This window comes from Delphinus delphis, chromosome 7 (genome assembly GCF_949987515.2).
Source record: "Delphinus delphis chromosome 7, mDelDel1.2, whole genome shotgun sequence".
NCBI classification, from domain to species: Eukaryota; Metazoa; Chordata; class Mammalia; order Artiodactyla; family Delphinidae; genus Delphinus; species Delphinus delphis.
The window spans coordinates 76,294,122-76,314,139 of NC_082689.1; the positions used below are offsets into that span (position 1 = coordinate 76,294,122).

Genomic DNA, 20,018 nt, shown 5'->3' on the forward strand with positions numbered 1-20,018 from the left:
CAATGAACACTGGGGTGAATGTGTCTTTTTGAATTATGGTTTTCTCTGGGTATATGCCCAGTATTGGGATTGTTGGGTCACATGGTAGTTCTATTTTTAGTTTTTTAAGGAACCGCCATACTGTTCTCCATAACGGTTGTACCAGTTTACATTCCCACCAACAGTGCAAAAGGGTCCCCTTTTCTCCACACCCTCTCCAGCATTTATCGTTTGTAGATTTTGTGATGATGATCATTTTCTGCCCGGTGTGAGGTGATATCTCACTGAAGTTTTGATTTGCATTTCTCTAATAATTAGTGATGTTGAGCATTTTTTCATGTGTTTGTTGGCCATCTGTATGTCTTCTTTGGAGATATGTCTATTTAGGTCTTCCACCCATTTTTTGATTGGGTTGTTTGTTTTTTAGATATTGATGAGCTGTTTGTATATTTTGGAGAGTAATCCTTTGTCAGTTCCTTTGCTTGCAAATATTTTCTCCAATTCTGAGGGCTGTCTTTTCATATTGTTTATGGTTTCCTTTGCTATGCAAAAGCCTTTAAGTTTAGTTAGGTCCCATTTGTTTATTTTTGTTTTTATTCTCATTACTCTAGGAGGTGGGTCAAAAAGGATCTTGCTGAGATTGATGTCGAAGCGTGTTCTGCCTATGTTTTCCTCTAAGAGTTTTATAGTGTCTGGCCTTAGATTTAGGTCTTTAATCAATTTTGAGTTTATTTTTGTATATGGTGTGAGAAAATGTTCTAATTTCATTCTTTTAAATGTAGCTGTCCAGTTTTCCCAGCACCACTTACTGAAGAGGTAGTCTTTGCTCCACTGTATATTCTGGTCTACTCCATTGTATATTCTGGCCTCCTTTGTCATAGGTTCGGTGACCAAAGGTGTGTGGGTTTATCTATAGGCTTTCTATTCTGTTCCACTGATCTATATTTCTGCTAGAGCTCTGTTTCTTAATGCTATTACTTTCTCAGAATTAATCTCTTAAGTTCACAAAAATGTTGCTTCAAGAATGTTTCTGGTCCTTGAACACAGAGACTTGGCACCGCACGCAATACTTTTGTGGACTGTGTGCTACTCGAGGGTAAAGAAATCAAAGCAGAGCAAAGTGCATGTAACATAAGGTGTGTGCTGTTTCTCATTAAAGTCTGGATTTCTATCTGCCAGAGTTATTCAAAACTTAAAGTATAAGATTGAGGTATTTAAGGTGTCTTTTTGGCACCTTAATTCACTGGCAAGCATCCCTCATACCAAGTTAAGCCGTGTGGCTGACAGGGTCTTGGTGCTCTGGCCAGGTGTCAGGCCTGTGCCTCTGAGGTGGGAGAGCCAACTTCAGGACATTGGTCCACCAGAGAACTCCCAGCTCCATGTAATATTAAACAGCAAAAGCTCTCCCAGAGATCTCCATCTCAATGCTAACACCCAGCTCCACTCAACGACTGGCAAACTACAGTGCTGGACATCCAATGCCAAACAACTAGCAAGACAGGAACACAACCCCACCCATTAGCAGAGAGGCTGCCTAAAATCATAATAAGGTCACAGACCCCCAAAACACACCACTGGATGTGGTCCTGCCCACCAGAAAGACAAGACCCAGCCTCAACCACCAGAACACAGGCACCAGACCCCTCCACCAGGAAGCCTACACAACCCACTGAAACAGCCTTAGCCACTGGGGGCAGACACCAAAAACAGTGGGAACTACGAACCTGCAGTCTGCGAAAAGGACACCCCAAACACAGTAAGTTACAATGAGAAGACAGAGAAATACGCAGCAGATGAAGGAGCAAGGTAAAAACCCACCAGACCAAACAAATGAAGAGGAAAAAGGCAGTCTACCTGAAAAAGAATTCAGAGTAATGAGAGTAAAGATGATCCAAAATCTTGGAAATAGAATGGAGAAAATATAAGAAACATTTAACAAGGACCTAGAAGAACTAAAGACCAAACAAACAGTGATGAACAACACAATAAATAAAATTAAAAATTCTCTAGAAGGACTCAATAGCAGAATAACTGAGCCAGAAGAACGAATAAGTGACCTGGAAGATAAACCAGTGGAAATAACTACAGAAGAGCAGAATAAAGAAAAAAGAATGAAAAGAATTGAGGACAGTGTCAGGGACCTCTGAGACAACATTAAATGCATCAACATTTGAATTATAGGGGTCCCAGAAGATGAAGAGAAAAGAAAGGGTCTGAGAAAAAATTTGAAGAGATGATATTGAAAACTTCCCTAATATGGGAAAGGAAATAGTTAATCAAGTCCAGGAAGAACTGAGAGTCCCATACAGGATAAATCCAAGGAGAAACACGCCAAGACACATATTAATCAAACTATCAAAAATTAAATACAAAGAAAAAATATTAAAAGCAGCAAGGGAAAAACAACAAATAATATACAAGGGAATCCCCATAAGGTTAAAGCTGATCTTTCAGCAGAAACCCTACAAGGTAGAAGGGAGTAGCAGGACATATTTAAAGTGATGAAGGAGAACAACCTGCAACCAAGATTACTCTACCCAGCAAGGATCTCATTCAGATTCAACAGAGAAATCAAAACCTTTACAGACAAGCAGAAGATAAGAGAATTCACAAAACCAAACCAGCTTTACCAGAAATGCTAAAGGAACTTTTCTAGGCAGGAAACACAAGAGAAGGAAAAGACCTACAATAACAAACCCAAAACAATTAAGAAAATGGTAATAGGAACATACATATCGATAACTACCTTAATTGTAAATGGATTAAATGCTCCAACCAAAAGACATAGACTGACTGAATGGATACGAAAACAAGACCCATATATATGCTGTCTACAAGAGACCGACTTCAGACCTAGAGACACATACAGACTCAAAGTGGGGGATGGAAAAAGATATTCCATGCAAATGGAAATCAAAAGAAAGCTGGAGTAGCAATTCTCACATCAGACAAAATAGACTTTAAAATAAAGAATATTACAAGAGACAAAGAAGGACACTATATAATGATCAAGGGATCCATCCAAGAAGAAGATATAACAATTGTAAATATTTATGCACCCAACATAGGAGTACCTCAATACATAAGGCAAAGGCTAACAGTTGTAAAAGGGGAAGTCGACAGTAACACAATCATAATAGGGGACTTTAACACCCCACTTTCACCAATGGACAAATCATCCAAAATGAAAATAAATAAGGAAGCACAAGCTTTAAATGATACACTAAACAAGATGGAATTAATTGGTATTTATAGGGCTTTCCATCCAAAAACAACAGAATACACTTTCTTCTCAAGTGCCCATGGAATATTCTCCAGGATAGGTCATATCTTGGGTCACAAATCAAGCCTTGGTAAATTTAAGAAAATTCAAATTGTATGAAGTATCCTTTCCGACCACAACGCTATTAGACTAGATATAAATTACAGGAAAAAATCTGTAAAAAATACAAACACATGGACTCTAAACAATACACTACTTAAAAAGCAAGAGATCACTGAAGAAACCAAAGAGAAATCAAATTATACCTAGAAACAAATGACAATGAAAACACAATGATCCAAAACATATGTGATGCAGCAAAAGCAGTCCTGGAGGGAATTTTATAGCAATACAATCCTACTTCAAGAAACAAGAAACATCTCAAATAAACAACCTAAACTTACACCTAAAGCAATTAGAGAAAGAAGAAGAAGAACAACAGAAACCCCAAAGTTAGCAGAAGGAAAGAAATCACAAAGATCAGATCAGAAATAAATGAAAACGAAATGAAGGAAACAATAGCAAAGATCAATGAAACTAAAGGCTGCTTCTTTGAGAAGATAAACAAAATGGATAAACCGTGAGCCAGACTCATCAAGAAAAAAAAGGGAGAAGACTAAAACCAACAGAATTAGAAACGAAAAAGAAGAAGTAACACCTGACACTGCAGAAATACAAAGGATCATGGGACATTACTAGTAGCAACTCTATGCCAATAAAATGGACAACCTGGAAGAAATGAACAAATTCTTACAAAAGCACAAACTTCTGAGGCTAAACCAAGAAGAAATAGAAAATATAAACAGACCAATCACAAGCACTGAAATTGAGACAGTGATTAAAAATATTCAAACAAACAAAGCCCAGGACCAGATGGCTTTACAGGCAAATTCTATCAAACATTTAGAGAAGAGCTAACACCTATCCTTCTCAAACTCTTCCAAAATATAGCAGAGGGAGGAACACTCCCAAACTCATTCTACGAGGCCACTATCACCCTGATACCAAAACCAGACAAAGATATCACAAAGAAAGAAAACTACAGGCCAATATCACTGATGAACATAGATGCAAAAATCCTCAACAAAATACTAGCAAACAGAATCCAACAGCACATTAAAAGGGTCATACACCACGAGTAAGTGGGGTTTATCCCAGGAATGAAAGCATTCTTCAATATACGCAAGTCAAACAATGTGATACACCATAGTAACAAACTGAAGGAGAAAAACCATATGATCATTTGAATAGATGCAGAAAAAGCTTTTGACAAAATTCAACACGCATTTATGATAAAAACCTATCAGAAAGTAGGCACAGAGGGAACTTACCTCAACGTAATAAAGGCCATGTATGACAAACCCACAGCCAACACTGTCCTCAGTGGTGAAAAACTGAAACCATTTCCGCTAAGATCAGGAACATACAAGGTTGTCCACTCTCACGACTATTATTCAACATAGTTTTGGAAGTTTTAGCCACAGCAAACAGAGGATAAAAAGAAATAAAAAGAATCCAAAATGGAAAAGAAGAAGTAAAGCTGTCACTGTTTGCAGATGACATGATAGTATACATAGAGAATCCTAAAGATGCTACCAGAAAACTACTAGAGCTAATCAATGAATTTGGTAAAGTAGCAGGATACAAAATGAATACACAGAAATCTTCTGCATTCCTAGACACTAATGATAAAAAATTTGAAAGAGAAATTAGGAAACATTCCCATTTACTATTGCAACAAAAAGAATAAAATACCTTGGAATAAACCTACCTAAGGAGACAAAAGACCTGTATGCAGAAAACTATAAGACAGTGAAGAAAGAAATTAAAGATGATACAAAAAAGTGGAGACATATACCATGTTCTTGAATTGGAAGAATCAACATTGTGAAAATGACTCTACTATCCAAAGCAATCTACAGATTCAGTGCAATCCCTATCAAACTACCAGTGGCATTTTTCACAGAACTAGAACAAAAAATTTCACAATTTGTATGGAAAAACAAAAGACCCCAAATACCTAAAGCAATCTTGAGAAAGAAAAACGGAGGTGGAGGAATTAGGCTTCTGGACTTCAGACTATAGTACAAAGCTATAATAATCAAGACAGTATGGTACTGGCACAAAAACAGAAATATAGATCAATGGAACAGGATAGGAAGCCCAGAGATAAACCCACACAAATATGGTCACCTTAACTTTGATAAAGAAGGCAATAATATACAATTGAGAAAGGACAGCCTCTTCAATAAGTGGTGCTGGAAAAACTGGACAGCTACATGTAAAAGGATGAAATTAGAACACTCCCTAACACCATACACAAAAATAAACTCAAAATGGATTACAGACCTAAATGTAAGGCTAGACACTATAAAACTATTAGAGGAAAACATAGGCAGAACACTTTATGACCTAAATCACAGAAAAATATTTTTTGACCCACAACCTAGAGAAATGGAAATAAAAACAAAAATAAAGAAATAGGGGCTTCCCTGGTGGCACAGTGTTTGAGAGACCGCCTGCCGATGCAGGGGACACGGGTTCGTGCCCTGGTCTGGGAAGATCCCACATGCCACAGGGGGGCTGGGCCCGTGAACCATGGCCGCTGAGCCTGCATGTCCGGAGCCTGTGCTCCACAATGGGAGAGGCCACAACAGTGAGAGTACAGAAAAAAAAAAAAAAAAAGAAATGGGACCTATTTAAATTTAAAAGCTGTTCAAAGCAAAGGAAACCATAAACAAGATGAAAAGACAACCCTGAGAATGGGAGAAAATATTTGCAAATGAAGCAACTGACAAAGGATTAATCTCCAAAATTTACAAGCAGCTCATGCAGCTCAATATCAAAAAAACAAACAACTCAATTCAAAAAAGGGCAGAAGACCTACATAGACAATTCTCGAAAGAAGATATATAGATTGCCAACAGACACATGAAAGGATGCTCAACATCACTAATCATTAGAGAAATGCAAATCAAAACTACAATGAGGTATCACCTCACACCAGTCAGAATGGCCATCATTAAAAAATCTTCAAAGAATAAATGCTGGAGAGGGTGTGGAGAAAAGGGAACCCTCTTGCACTGTTGGTGGGAATGTAAATTGATACAGCCACTATGGAGAACAGTAAGGAGGTTCCTTAAAAAACTAAAAATTGAACTACCATGTGACCCAGCAACCCTACTACTGGGCATATACTCTGAGAAAACCATAATTCAAGAAGAGTCATGTACCACAATGTTCACTGCAGCTCTATTTACAGTAGCCATGACATGGAAGCAACCTAAGAGTCCATCGAGAGAGGAATGGATAAAGAAGGTGTGGCACATTTATACAATGGAATATTACTCAGCCATAAAAAGAAACAAAATTGAGTTATTTGTAGTGTGGTAGATGAAACTTGAGTCTGTCATACAGAATGAAGTAAGTCAGAAAGAGAAAAACAAATATCACATGCTAACACATATATATGGAAGCTAAAAGAAAAAAATTGTTATGAAGAACCTAGGGGCAGGACAGGAATAAAGACTCAGTCATAGAGAATGGATTTGAGGACACGGGGAGGAGGGAAGGGTAAGCTGGGATGAAGTGAGAGAGTAGCACTGACATATATACACTACCAAATGTAAAACAGATGGCTAGTGGGAAGCAGCTGCATAGCACAGGGATATCAGCTCCTTGCTTTGTGACCACCCAGAGGGGTGGGATAGGGCCGCTGGGAGGGAGACGCAAGAGGGAGGAGATATAGGGATATATGTATAGCTATAGCTGATTCACTTTCTTATAAAGCAGAAACTAACACATCATTGTAAAGCAATTATACTCCAATAAAGATGTTAAAAAAAAAAGAATGTTTCTGTAATTTTTTATAATAGCAGACAACTGAAACCTAATACTTGTTGATACTGGTTTGATTAGATACGTTTTGATAACTTTGTATAGTATAATATTATTTAGCTGCAATGTCAAATGATACAATCCTTTGTGAATTATGTGAATTATAAAATACTTCAGAACATATTATTAAATTAAAAGAATGGAAATCAAAATAGTACTCATTGTACGATCTTATTTACTTATATATGTGTTTGTATATGTATGTATAGTTATGCAAATGCATAGGAAAAAGATTTGAAGGAAGGGTGACAGAGGCGGTGATGGAAACACATTTTATTTGCCTCTGGACATATGTTATAAAATTAAAAAAATTTTGAGCTTAATGAACTGTATCTAAAAACATAACCATATTACTCAGCCATAAAAAAGAACAAAATAATGCCATTTGCAGCAACATGGATGGACCTAGATATTGACATACTGAATGAAGTCAGATAGAGAAGAATATCATATGATATTGCTTATATGTGGAATCTAAAAAAATGGTACAAATGAACTTATTTACAAAACAGAAATAGAGTTACAGATGTAGAAAACAATCTTATGGGAACCAGGTGAGAAAGGAGGGAGGGATAAATTGGGAGACTGGGATAGACATATATGGACTACTAAATATAAAATAGATAACTAATAAGGACTACTCTACAGGGAACTCTACTGAATATTCTGTAATAACCTATATGGGAAAAGAATCTAAAAAAGAGTGTATATATATATATATAACTGATTCAGTGTTCTGTACAGCAAAGGGTAACACAACATTGTAAATCAACTGTTACTCCAATTTAAAAAAAAAGAAAAATCATAGGCATTCAATAAATATTTGACTGACTCAAAAAAAAAAAAAAGGAACCAAACAAACACATTAAAAAAGAGAGAGAGAGACAGATCCTTTATTCGTATAGCTTAGTAGAGGAGAAAAAATACTTTAAAAATGCGTAAATGCTACAACAGGGGAAGTACAGGGAGCCATTGGATTTCCTGGGGGGAAATTATACCAAACTTTATACATGAATGATGAATGCAGATGGATGATGATGGTACTTTATGCAGATGTAGCAGCATTCATTAGCTCATCAAATACTGTTTTAGACATATGCAAAAACCTAAAAGCAGGAGGGAGCGTGTTGAGCTTTGGATCTGAATATAGTTCAACATGGTTGGTATGTGGACTGCTAGGGTTGAAAGTATAGGGTGAAAGACTGGTAAACTGGACAAGTACCAGATCACATAGAGCCTTGTTGGCCATGTTCTAGACTTCTGACTTTGTGTTAAGAGGTCCTTAGGTAAATGAGAGATCAAAATTTAGGAAGGTCCTCCAGCAGCACTGTAAGGGTAAGTGAAGGGAAGGCAAGCTTTGAGGCAGGGAGAGCCATCAGGACAGTTAGGAGGTTATCAGGATGCAGGACGAGTGTGAGAATGAGGATAATTGATAAATCTGAGAGAACTTAGCAGGTGGAATAGAAAGAACTTGAGTATTTATTTGACTTTGAAGTTTGTGAGTGAGAAGGAGGAAACGAGGAAAGTGTAAGCAAGTTCATATAAGTATCCCCTTTAATTGCTGTCTGTGTGTTCCTCACATACTATGACTTAATATTATTTTCCACTTAAACTAATTAACTGTGATGATGTAGACAGTTCACTCTTTAAAGGCAAAGGCAACGTCTTTTCCGTGTTTGTATCCCTTTGCCTGGCACAGTGCAAATCAAGAACTTAATAATTCTCATCAAATGAAGACAGAAGCAAGGTAGTATCATTATTATAAAAATACAAAGAAATACCCATGCAATGCTAATAACAATACCAACAATAAAAATTGACCAGTAGACGGCAGACAGCAGAAGCAAGAACAACTACAATCCTGCAGCCTGTGGAACAAAAACCACATTCACAGAAAGATAGACAAGATGAAAAGGCAGAGGGCTATGTACCAGATGAAGGAACAAGATAAAACCCCAGAAAAACAGCTAAATGAAGTGGAGATAGGCAACCTTCCAGAAAAAGAATTCAGAATAATGATAGCCAAGATGATCCAGGACCTTGGAAAAAGAATGGAGGCAAAGATGGAGAAGATGCAAGAAATGTTTAACAAAGACCTAGAAGAATTAAAGAACAAAAAACCAGAGATGAACAATACAATAACTGAAATGAAAACTACACTAGAAGGAATCAATAGCAGAATAACTGAGGCAGAAGAACGAATAAGTGACCTGGAAGACAGGATGGTGGAATTCACTGCTGTGGAACAGAAAAAAGAAAAAAGAATGAAAAGAAATTAAGACAGCCTAAGAGACCTCTGGGACAATATTACACGCAAGAACATTCGCATTACAGGGGTCCCAGAAGGAGGAGAGAGAGAGAAAGGACCAGAGAAAATATTTGACGAGATTATAGTCGAAAACTTCCCTAACATGAGAAAGGAAATAGCCACTCAAGTCCAGGAAGTGCAGCGAGTCCCATACAGGAGAAACACGACGAGACACACAGTAATCAAATTGGCAAAAATTAAAGACAAAGAAAAATTATTGAAAGCAGCAAGGGAAAAACGAAAAATAACATACAAGGGAACTCCCATAAGGTTAACAGCTGATTTCTCAGCAGAAAATCTATAAGCCAGAAGGGAGTGGCATGATATACTTAAAGTGATGAAAGGGAAGAACTTACAACCAAGATTACTCCACCTGACAAGGATCTCATTCAGATTCGATGGAGAAATCAAAGGCTTTACAGACAAGCAAAACCTAAGAGAATTCAGCACCACCAAACCAGCTCTACAACAAATGCTAAAGGAACTTCTCTAAGTGGGAAACACAAGAGAAGAAAAGGACCTACAAAAACAAACCCAAAACAATTAAGAAAATGGTCATAGGAACATACATATCGATAATTATCTTAAACGTGAATGGATTAAATGCTCCAACCAAAGACAAAGGATTGATGAATGGATACAAAAACAGGACCCATATATATGCTGTCTATGAGAGACCTACTTCAGACCTAGGGACACATAGAGACTGAAAGTGAGGGGATGGAAAAAGATATTCCATCCATGCAAAAGGAAATCAAAACAAAGCTGGAGTAGCAATACTCATATCAGATAAAGTAGACTTTAAAATAAAAAATGTTACAAGAGACAAGGAAGGACACTACATAATGATCAAGGGATCAATCCAAGAAGAAGACATAACAATTATAAATATATATGCACCCAACATAGGAGCACCTCAATACATAAGGCAACTGCTAACAGCTATAAAAGAGGAAATCAACAGTAACACAATAACAGTGGGGGACTTTAACACCTCACTTACACCAATGGACAGATCATCCAAAATTAAAATAAATAAGGAAACAGAAGGTTTAAATGACACAATAGAACAGATAGATTTAGTTGATATTTATAGGACATTTCATCCAAAAACAGCAGATTACACTTTCTTCTCAAGTGTGCATGGAACATCCTTCAGGATAGATCACATCTTGGGTCACAAATCAAGCCTCAGTAAATTTAAGAAAATTGAAATCACAGCAAGCATCTTTTCTGACAACAACACTATGAGATTAGAAATGAATTACAGGGAAAAACCATAAAAAACACAAAAACATGGTGGCTAAACAATACGTTACTAAACAACCAAGAGATCACTGAATAAATCAAAGAGGAAATCAAAAAATACAGAGAGACAAATGACAATGAAAACACGACGATCCAAAGCCTATGGGATGCAGCAAAAGTAGTTCTAAGAGGGAAGTTTATAGCTATACAATTCTACCTCAAGAAATAAGAAAAATCTCAAGTAAACAATCTAACCTTACACCTAAAGGAACTAGAGAAAGAAGAACAAACAAAAACCAAAGTTAGCAGAAGGAAAGAAACCATAAAGATCAGAGCAGAAATAAATGAAATAGAAACAAAGGAAACAATAGCAAAGATCAATAAAACTAAAAGTGGTTCTTTGAGAAGATAAACAAAATTGATAAACCATTAGCCAGACTCATCAAGAAAAAGAGGGAGAGGACTAAAATCAATAAAATTAGAAATGAAAAAGGAAAAGTTACAACAGACATCGCAGAAATACAAAGCATCCTAAGAGACTACTACAAGCAACTCTATGCCAATAAAATGGAGAATGTGGAAGAAATGGACAAATTCTTAGAAAGGTATAACCTTTCAAGACTGAAGCAGACAGAAACAGAAAATATGAACAGACAAATCACAAGCACTCAAATTGAAACAGTGATTAAAAATCTTCCAAGAGGGCTTCCTTGGTGGCGCAGTGGTTGAGAGTCTGCCTGCCGATGCAGGGGACACAGGTTCATGCCCCGGTCCGGGAGGATCCCACATGCTGTGAAGCAGCTGGGCCCGTGATCCATGGCCACTGGGCCTGCACATCTGGAGCCTGTGCTCTGCAGCGGGAGAGGCCACAGCAGTGAGCGGCCTGTGTACCACAAAACAAAAACAAAACAAAACAAAAAATTTTCCAACATACAAAAGTCCAGGACCAGATGGCTTCACAGGTGAACTCTATCAAACATTTAGAGAAAAGCTAACACCCATCCTTCTCAAACTCTTCCAAAAACTGCAGATGAAGGAACACTCCCAAACTCATTCTATGTGGCCACCATCACCCTGATACCAAAAATCAGACAAAGATACTACAAAAAAAGAAAACTACAGACCAATATCACAGATGAATATAGATGCAAAAATCCTCAACAAAATACTAGCAAACAGAATCCAACAGCACATTAAAAGGATCATACACCATGATAAAGTGGGATTTATCCCAGGGATGCAAGGATTCTTCAATACACGTAAATCAATCAATGTGATACACCATATTAACAAACTGAATAAAAACCATATGATCATTTGAATAGATGCAGAAAAAGCTTTTGACAAAATGCAACACCCATTTATGATAAAAACTCTCCAGAACATGGGCATAGAGGGAACCTACCTCAACATAATAAAGGCCATATATGACAAACCCACAGCAAACATCATTCTCAATGGTGAAAAACTGAAAGCATTTCCTCTAAGATCAGGAATGAGACAAGGATGTCCACTCTCACCACTCTTATTCAATAGTTTCGGAAGTCCTAGCCACAACAGTCAGAGAAGTAAAAGAAATAAAAGGAATACAAATTGGAAAAGAAGAAGTAAAACCGTCACTGTTAGCAGATGACATGATACTATACATAGAGAATCCTAAAAATGCCACCAGAAAACTACTAGAGCTAATCAATAAATTTGGTAAAGTTGCCGGATACAAAATTAATGCACAGAAATATCTTGCATTCCTATACACTAATGATGAAAAATCTGAAAGAGAAATTATGAAAACACTCCCATTTACCATTGCAACAAAAAGAGTAAAATACCTAGGAATAAGCCTACCTAAGGAGACAAAAGACCTGTATGCAGAAAACTATAAGACACTGATGAAAGAAAGTAAAGATGATACGAACAGATGGAGAGATATACAATGTTCCTGGATTGGAAGAATCAATATTGTGAAAATGACTATACTCCACAAAGCAATCTACATTTTCAATGCAATCCCTATCAAATTACCAGTGGCATTTTTAAGGAACTAGAACAAATTATGTTAAAATTTGTATGGAGACACAAAAGACCCCGAATAGCCAAAGCAGTCTTGATGGAAAAAAACAGAGCTGGAGGAATGAGAGTTCCTGACTTCAGACTATACTACAAAACTACAGTAATCAAGACAATATGGTACTGGCACAAAAACAGAAACATAGATCAATGGAACAAGATAGCAAGCCCAGAGATAAACCCATGCAGCTATGATCATCTAATCTATGAGAAAGGAGGCAAAGACATACAGTGGAGAAAAGACAGTCTCTTCAATAAGTGGTGCTGGGAAAACTGGACAGCTACATGTAAAAGAATGAAATTAGAACACTCCTTAACACCATACACAAAAATAAACTCAAAATGGATTACAGACCTAAATGTAAGTATGAAACTCTTAGAGGAAAACACAGGAAGAACACTCTTTGACATAAATCACAGCAAGATATTTTTTGATCCATCTCCTAGAGTAATGGAAATAAAACCAAAATAAACAAATGGGATCTAATGAAACTTCAAAGATTTTGCACAGCAAATGAAACCATAAACAAGACGAAAAGACAACCCTCAGAATGGGAAAAAATATTTGCAAACGAATCAACAGACAAAGGATTAATCTCCAAAATATATAAACAGCTCATGCAGCTCAATATTAAAGAAACAAACAACCCAATCCAAAAATGGGCAGAAGACCTAAATAGACATTTCTCCAAAGAAGACATACAGATGGCCAAGAAGCACATGAAAAGCTGCTCAACATCACTAATTATTAGAGAAATGCAAATCAAAACTACAATGAGGTATCACCTCACACCAGTTAGAATGGGCATCATCAGAAAATCTACAAACAACAAATCCTGGAGAGGGTGTGGATAAAAGGGAACCCTCTTGCACTGCTGGTGGGAATGTAAATTGATACAGCCACTATGGAGAACCGTCTGGAGGTTCCTTAAAAAACTAAAAATAGAATTACCATATGACCCAGCAATCCCACTACTGGGCATATACCCAGAGAAAACCATAATTCAAAAAGACACATGCACCCCAATGTTCATTGCAGCACTATTTACAATAGCCAGGTCATGGAAGTAACCTAAATGCCCATCGACAGATGAATGGATAAAGAAGTTGTGGTACATATATACAATGGAATATTACTCAACCATAAAAAGGAACGAAATTGGGTCATTTGTTGAGATGTGGATGGACCTAGAGACTGTCATACAGAGTGAAGTAAGTCAGAAAGAGAAAAACAAATATCGTATATTAACGCACGTATGTGGAACCTAGAAAAATGGTACAGATGAACCTGTTTGCAGGGCAGAAGTTGAGACACAGATATAGAGAACAAACGTATGGACACCAAGGGGGGGAAAACTGCAGTGGGGTGGGGATGGTGGTGTGCTGAATTGGGCGACTGGGATTGACATGTATACACTGATGTGTATAAAACTGATGACTAATAAGAACGTGCAGTATAAAAAAACAAACAAACAAACAAAAACTAACACTAAACTTTCTTTGGGTTATTTGTATGGAAATATGTTAATATAAATGTTTCAGACATTACATGAAATTTCTAAAAATTTATATGTTCTGGTACAATGTTATAAGTCATAATTCTAGTTATTACTTTAAAATTTATATCTCAGAAATAACTAAATTTCCTTGTCAATTGCATTATTATGAACTTTCATCAAATCTTTAACCATGGTCATTTTTAAGTCTTTTGACATTTACAGACAGTTCTGGGTATACTCTGATGCTTTTGCAAAAATGTTCCTATAAAAGGGTTTCATCTTCAAGGAATTCATGGAAAAGACTCTGACAAGTACAGGTTTCTGGTAACTGACTATACTGCTGAACTGAATGAATAAGCATTTTCAGAACTCTAATGGAAAACTGATGAATTCATAAAAGTGCTAACAAAAGATCAAGATGAAAAAAAATTAATGACATGGGACTGAGTGAACTGATGAGGATGATTATAATTTTTGCGACTTTCTGTTTGAATAAAAAAAAAAATCCCACAAGGACTCAGAAGCAAAAAATATACAAATCAATTTTCACTGCAAAGTAAAGGAGCTGTTACAGTGGAGGATTACCTGACTGAATGTCAATATTATGACATAGTGTGAGTGTGTTTCGTGTTTGGTAATTGCAATCATTGTTGCTTTTGTTCTGGTCATCCATTTACAATGCTTGGTGTCAGTTTATTTATCTCTTGTAAAAATAAAATACAGTGTGTGTGTGTGGACAAAAAAGAACAAATTAGACTTATGAACAGAACAGAACTTGTTTCTATGTAGGGGACTTACTGTAGATCTTAATTTCTTCATTCGTAAATAAATTACTATTTTAATAAAAAAAAAATGACCAGTGATCGACTACAGCAAGGAAAAGCTGTTGTCTGTCCACTACATCATTAACTTCAACATTTGGCTTTTCAAGGGAATCACACAGGTATATGAATTGTGTTATTACAAGATAGCATATTAAAATGATTCAGAATTTCCTCCTCATAATATCATATTCGCTCAGTGATACCATGGTTGATACTGCTAAAAAAGCATTTATTAAGTAATAAAAATCCAAAATTCATAGGTACAAACATACTTTACTTTCATAAATGCCATACTCTTTTCAGATGAATTCATGTTAACTCAACCAAAAACTGATATCCCTGGATTATTAAAAATATATATATTAAAAATATATATATCTATGTGCTGCACATTTTGCTGGAAACATCAAAACCTGGGCTTATGAAATCAGCCTGGAACCACATTTTTATGACTCATAAAAGAAATTAGGCCCTAAACGCAAAGGGCTGGTTATTAAATATTGTATCTTTAAAAAAATCAGCGTGTTGAAAAACATTTATATTTTGTAGGTACAAATTTCAAGAGATAGAAATGAATAAAGTCCTTAAACTTTAATAATGATCCGAAGATGCTATTAACAAAGACTACCTTTGATGAGCTGAGTTTTCGAAAGCATTTTTGAAAGGTTAGCAATTGAGAGTTAACCTTCAAAGTAAGTTCAAGGATCCTTCTTTAAATGCTTACTTGGAATACAGATCAAAATACTACAATAATGTCAAGGAAAATAAGCTGTTTTCCCAGTTACATATAAATACTTTTAAAGGTATGTTTGGGGAGTCTTTACCATTTTATCTTCAATTTGTGCTCAAAACAAGAGCACAGCTGTCCATTAAGAAAAGGAAAAAGAACAACCGGAGGTTATGAAAGGACAGCTGCATCTAATCACCATGTCAATTGATACACTGTTAGAAATCTACCTTCGCAAAGAAAGAAAATCAATATTTATAGAACAGCCAGCATTTCAAATATATGGTTAGTGCTGTGACTACACTCTATTTTAAAATTCTTAAGCTTTTTACCTGTGGCCAATAGGATAAAAACGTTGCCATTTATAATGGGGTGTTCTGTGCAGAGTGGTTTCTGCTTACATCACGTCATTTCAAAGGACTTGCTAGGACAATCAGGTTGGCTCAAGCTGAAACTGCCCAATTACTAGTAAAAACTGCCTCAGGCTTTAAGAGCCTACAGGGCGTTAAAACTCGTGATGCTATAGTATTTGCATCCTTAAAAATACAGCCGGAAAGCAAACTAAACAAATGTTGAAAATGCATTCTTCAACACTATTTCAAAGTATTTCTACTCTTCATTCATATACCCATTTAGGAGACATAATTAGACACTGCAACTCTATCAGTATTGCCAATGGCTAATGGGCATAGGGCAAGACAATTAGGACATATAGTAAATACTTTGAAAAAAATCAGATAAAAGTAATTCAGACATGTAGCTATTTATATGACTCCTTTTAACTTTAAAGTAATGGGGGTCATGAGAAAAATACAAATTAACATGTGTAAAAGTATCTTATTTTAAGTTTATGAGCTCTTGTATTATGCTGCTCTATTAGAAAATGTCATTGTCCTTCTAAATTGTCCCTATTAGACTTTTTTTTTTTTTTTTTTTTTTTGCGGTACGCGGGCCTCTCACTGTTGTGGCCTCTCCCGCTGCGGAGCACAGGCTCCGGACGCGCAGACTCAGCGACCATGGCTCCCGGGCCCAGCCGCTCTGCAGCATGTGGGATCTTCCCGGACCGGGGCACGAACCCGCGTCCCCTGCATCGGCAGGTGGACTCTCAACCACTGCGCCACCAGGGAAGCCCGCTATTAGACTTTTATATTAGTCCTGGAAGGTAAGATTACATGACTGTGATTACGGTGATTACGGTGGAATCATAGAACCCAAAGCACATGGGTAAGCCAATGGAACCTTCTTGTCTGATGGCAGACTCAGAGGAATGACAGTGCAGGCATAGGAAGAATACCTTTCACCTCTCTTTTATCAGTGGGTCCTTTCTCAGGTTGGATTAGAGAAGTGGGACAAAGGGTTCCCATTTGCTGCAATTCTTATGAAGAGATTCCCTGGTATAGAGGAGATATCCATGGAGAATTCAGTAGAAAAGAAGAAACAAAAGTGGCTCCCTTCAAAAATTCACTCATTCAAAAAAAAAAAAATTCACTCATTCATTTAGTCATTCACTTATTCTTCTAATTATTCAACACATATTTTCTTTCAAGGACTGCAAAGTGACAGGAAAGTTGCTAAGCATGGCAAATACAAGTCTCTGAACTACTTCGGCAATAGAGATAGGTAATAAAAATTAAACAATGTAGTACATAGCAATGATGGATTGGCCATGGTATCGAAACTGTAGGAAATACACCTTTGAGAGAGAAAGAATACCCAGTTAGTTTGAGACAGAACTGAAGCATCCCTGAAACCAAAAAATAAAGTAGGTAGGAGCATATTGGAAGGAAGCAAAATTGTTGTCAAAATTCAATCATAAAGACTCAGTACTTAAAGATCACATTTCGAACAACTGCATAAGTGGAGAATAAGATGTAGTACTAGAAGCCCTGGTATAAAAAAAATGGGAGTCTCCTTATAAAACATCTTGGGCAAATGAACAGATACACGGAGGTGCTGCTAGAAAGAACTGTAACATTTTCCTTAGCCGGATTATTATGGAGGTTCTGGAGACTTAAAAAACTCAATATAAACCATTCTAGAGTTTTTTGTAAACATGTGTGTGTTTGCGTGTGTGTTTATGTATACTATAGAAAAAGATATAATTCTAAGCAAAAATGTGCAAGCATGTGTCCCTCCCATCTCCCCCATACCAACTTCTCTTGTTACAAACTTAGATGAAAAACAGAAACCCAACAATTTTAGATGATAGCGAAGAAATCCATGATTTTGATTTTAAGAGTGACAGAAACTGCCAGTAATGACAAAAATAGTTATCCACGCAACAAAGGCTTGCCATCATACAAATGACAGATTCCTGACTTCCCCAATATAACCTACTTTATATGATTTTTGGATGATTTGAAACCTGCCTAGGGCTAGCATTGTTTATAGGCATCCAACTCTAGTTTCCAGTTTACTTCCCTCCTTCCCTTTCCACTGAGAAGCAATTTATTGTTTCACATTTTTGGTTTTCCCTCTTTGCCCACACACAGCAGGCAGGTTCCACACTCAGCGATGCTGTCTCTGAGACATCCAGAAGCATAAATGCCCCTTAGGAAATTCCCAGATACTTTCAGCATATTCCCCAAGTGTCCTTTTACTGCTTTCCAAAGTAATTTCTGGGCTTAAATGAGCCCATTTTATAAGAATAATAACCTTCCAAATGATATTTATTGTAATGTAAAAACTACATTTTCCAGAATATACAAACAGTCCCTCTTGAGCAGCAAGTCATTAGTTCCAGATAGCAGGCATTTTCTTTCAACCTTTAAACTCTAAACTTGTCATTTCATTACATTTTGAGAAATGGTTCTACCACTTATCTGCCTTTTTCACTCAATGGGAAATTATACAAAAGACTAACACCTGACTTTCTACAAATAATATTCATCATGAGTGAATAGAATACATATGGTTACAATTATTCTCAATTGCTTACATTCCCGAATGTACGCTGTATATAATCACACATAACACATTTCTTTCTTGCATTAATTCTTTCTTCATATTTGAGCTTATATATTTCTACAAGTAATGATCTGAATTCAAAAAGTATCATCAAAAGAAAATGAAAAGGTTATATAACATCTGGACTGGGTTTCTATTGTAAAAAGAAATACATCTATATGCGAAATAGTGTTCCTGGCAATAGCTTCTTGACATAGAGGAGGGTTAAAAATGCGTGAAAAAATCCATCTCCTAATCACACATTTACACATGCATTGCCCCAATTTTTCTTTTCTGTGGAGTAATGTTGGATCTTAATAAGAAAGTTCATACTGCTCATTCCCTGCTTCACCTATAAAAGAAGGATGTTCACAGCCTCATATATACTTTCAGAACCAGAGCATGTCAGTTAGAACCCACACTGACTTTATTAACCTGTGATAGATGATAATGTAGAAAAGAGGATGTGGGCATGGATTTTTGTTGTTGTTCTTACAGGTTACATAATAATGGCATTGATGACCGTAAGGCCTATCATAAACTATCAAAAATAGAACATTACAAATTATTTTATAAATACAGCTGAATTCCTGTTATATTAATTTATGCTTTGGTTTCTTTGGACTTTGAGATCTTGAAGATAAACCTGTGTCTTCCTCTTATTTGTATCTTCTCATGTTTCTTTTTGTCCTTAAAAAATGTAATACCTCAGAGGTTTTTTTTAATAGCTAATATGGCTGTTGAAGAAATCCTAAAAAATTTTAAAGAATGCAATAACTCATAATGATGCCACCCAGTAATGGGATTTTCTCACAATGATTTATTTATTTTCTCTTTTTTAATGACATTTAAAATTTTCTTTTAATTTTTTAATTATTTATTTTCTTTTAAAATTTGTTTTTAATGAATTTTGAAAAATAATTGCTTTATAAAGAAAATTTATAAAATATAGAAAAGTGTAAGGAAAATAATGAAATTACTCATAATCTCACTACCCAGCGATAGCCTAAATTTACTTCTATTTCCATAACTATCCTTCTCTGTAACTAAAGTAGGATAATATTTTATTGTCCCATATTATGCTTTTTCACATATTTATCGATGAGCAATTTACTGTCATTTAATATTCTTTAAAAATATAATTTTTTATATCTGCATAGTTTTCCATCTTGTTTCTGTAGGAAATCATTTCATCTTTCCCTACTCAGATATTTAAGAAAACAAGGCAGTAGAAAACATCTCTTTATAAACATTAAAAAAA

General features: G+C 36.1%; 1 protein-coding gene across 4 annotated transcripts in view; it reads right to left on the reverse strand.

Moving 5' to 3' along the window:
* Positions 1-20,018, reverse strand: part of GALNT13 (polypeptide N-acetylgalactosaminyltransferase 13) — a 557,828-nt gene that overhangs the window by 152,679 nt on the left and 385,131 nt on the right. The window lies entirely within an intron of this gene.